This window comes from Otolemur garnettii, unplaced genomic scaffold, assembly GCF_000181295.1.
Source record: "Otolemur garnettii isolate 467f Iridium unplaced genomic scaffold, OtoGar3 scaffold00121, whole genome shotgun sequence".
Classification (NCBI taxonomy): domain Eukaryota; kingdom Metazoa; phylum Chordata; class Mammalia; order Primates; family Galagidae; genus Otolemur; species Otolemur garnettii.
In genome coordinates, this window is record NW_003852516.1 from 3,858,980 (window position 1) to 3,861,562 (window position 2,583).

Genomic DNA, 2,583 nt, shown 5'->3' on the forward strand with positions numbered 1-2,583 from the left:
TCAACATATTTCGCCTTCTGGTTATAGACCCCCTATATGACTGCTCTCAATGTCCTGATAGTTTATACAGCATTTTATACTGATTATCTCATTTTTTCTCCACCTTGAGAAGTATCATTAGCCCCATTTCCCAGAAAGGGGAGGGCTCAAAGCTGAGCTTCCCTCAACCTTTGCAAATGCCTGCCTTGAGTGGGTCTAAGGGTCCTTAAACTTTTTAAACAGGGGGCCAAGTTCACTGTTCCTCGGAGGGCTGGAGGGCCAGACTATCCCTCAGACTGCTGGAGGACAGGCAGCAGCGGCAAAAACACCCGGTAGGCCGGATACATGTGGCCCGCAGGCCGTAGTTTGAGGACACCTGGGTTAGACCTTTCTCTGGATGAGAAGTAAGTACCCAGAGCAAACGATGTTAGCTCCTTTTGCAGACTTCTTAGCCAGGAGTTCTATGCAATGTTTCTCTTCTGCAAAGAAGAGAATCACAAAAGCTGAAGGCTATTTAACCAGCCACTTAGCATCACGTTCAATCTGCCCTTAAATACATTCTCAGTTACCCTAATACTTTCACGCCTCTCTTTTCAGAACATTTCCTCATTCATTTATGAGTGAAGACACAAGATTGCACAGACAAGTGCTGACAGCCTAATTTCAAGAATGGATTATACCAGCAGCTAAAATGCACTGAGAGCTTTCGCTCACTCCCTGTGTAAAAATATTAATCAGAACATTGACACGCAGCTGCATTTATTTCTGAACAGTATGAGTCTGTGTATCACCAGGCCAGGCACCTGGCTCCCGCCTTCTTCAAGGCAATGACAGAGCCTCTTCACAATGGGTTTCAAATTTTGCAAACTAGTTCTCTAAAGAAGCATGTAAAGTCTTTACAAGTGAAACGCATTTACACATCCACCTATTAGAAATACTACAATATCTATCTGGTTTATACCTCGACGTTAAAGCCCTCCTAATCCTAAGTAAGATCTGGCTTTAAAAGACACACATAAACAGAGACTTAAGATTTATGGGGAATAATAAATCTCACCCTGCACTGCCAATGTAAGGCAGAGTTAACTATGCAAAGCGTTTTCAATTCCACAATTCTCTCTGGTTAACTAAAATTTTATTAAAACCTTTGAACTACCTTGGAGCTTTTGCCATATTCAGATATGCGCAAAACAGGAAAAATTTCCAGAGAACCTCATTAGAGTAATTGAATCTTTCTAGAAATAGAATTTCTTTTGAATTAGGGAAAGAGCCTACGGAGAGTTCTCTTTTCAAATCTGACCAAATGCACTAATAAAGCAGCAATTCTGTGGAGCAGCTTCTGTAGTGACAAGACACTTTCAACTTTCCAAGGCCTGCTTTACATAAGTGACATGCCATCAACGGCCATCAGGGGGTGGGTTTCCATTCTTCTCAGAGATGTGGCTGTGAGCAACTCTAAGGCACCACTCACTGGGTCTGGGAAGTTCTTGGACGACTGCATCCCACATCCAGGCATAAAGGACAGGAAAACAACCCCTCTCTTCCCCACATTTCGAAACAAATTATCCGTTCACTAGCCAGAAAGGTGTATGACAGTACTCTCAGCTGCAGAAACCGGGGTTCAATGTCCAGGGTTACCTGGAGTATTGCCAATAAACTGGACATCAAAATGGTACAGATAATATTTTAGCTCTTTATCCACAGAAAATTTTGCAACTACCTTTAAATTCATGCATACCGACAAATTTAAAGCTTTGCAAAATGTTTGCAGCCTTCGCGCCTTTCTACACGAAGCGTTTTATGCTCACATCAATATATCACAAAGAACCCATATAACATAAAAAGACATCACGCACAGCAAGTAATAGTATACAAATCCCGCTTTCCTATTTAGGCATTCTTTCTTGTATTTATTTTCACCACCAGCTTTGAAAACTTTCTGGCTTCACGTTATTAGTTTTTCTCCTACTAGTTAAATCAATTCTAAAGCCAAAGGAAAAGATACACGTGCCCTCCACGAAAATACAGATTCCTGTTCACCTTCAAGACCTTAAACCCTTCGGCTCTGAGTTCTGATTTGTCGGGTCTCGCGTCTGAAGCACATCCCGCGGCAGCCTCGCCTGTTTGCATCCTAAGTTTGCAAGGTAAACAAGTCCCCCTGCGCCACCGGGACGGCAGAGGTGTAGCAGAAACTCACCCAGGCGGTCGGACCCAGGCGCAGGTGCCAGGGCAGGCTCGAGGTGACCGGTCGCGCCCCCCCGTTCCTGTCGGAGGCCGAGAGGCGGCGGATCTAGGGCGGGGAGGAGGCTTCACGCCGCTCCCCAAGGCTGACCATTGTCAGCGCCAGGTCGCCGGCGCTGTCCGCGCGGTGTGGGGCGGGAAGCTCTACGGAGCCGAGTAGTTACGCCGCTGTCCCGAAGCCAGGGTTGGGGGAAGCTGCCTTTGCATCCGAACCGGGGCTGCACCCGGCGTAACTTCCACCCCTGACCTATTTCAGAGTGAGGATGAGAGGAAGAGGAAAAAATAGACGGAGAGCGCGTGGGGCTGGGAGGGAGGTGGCGGGTGCGCGCGGCCGTGGGGTGCGCGCGCGTGTCGCGGCTCTGA

General features: G+C 46.9%; 1 protein-coding gene across 1 annotated transcript in view; it reads right to left on the reverse strand.

The window, feature by feature from the left end:
• Window positions 1–2,493, reverse strand: part of TRMT9B (tRNA methyltransferase 9B (putative)) — a 47,265-nt gene extending 44,772 nt beyond the window's left edge. The window contains exon 1 of the mRNA XM_023517790.1: window positions 2,177–2,493. The gene's annotated coding sequence lies outside the window, so the exon portion shown is untranslated. The remainder of the gene's footprint in view (window positions 1–2,176) is intronic.
• Window positions 2,494–2,583: the final 90 nt, after the last annotated feature.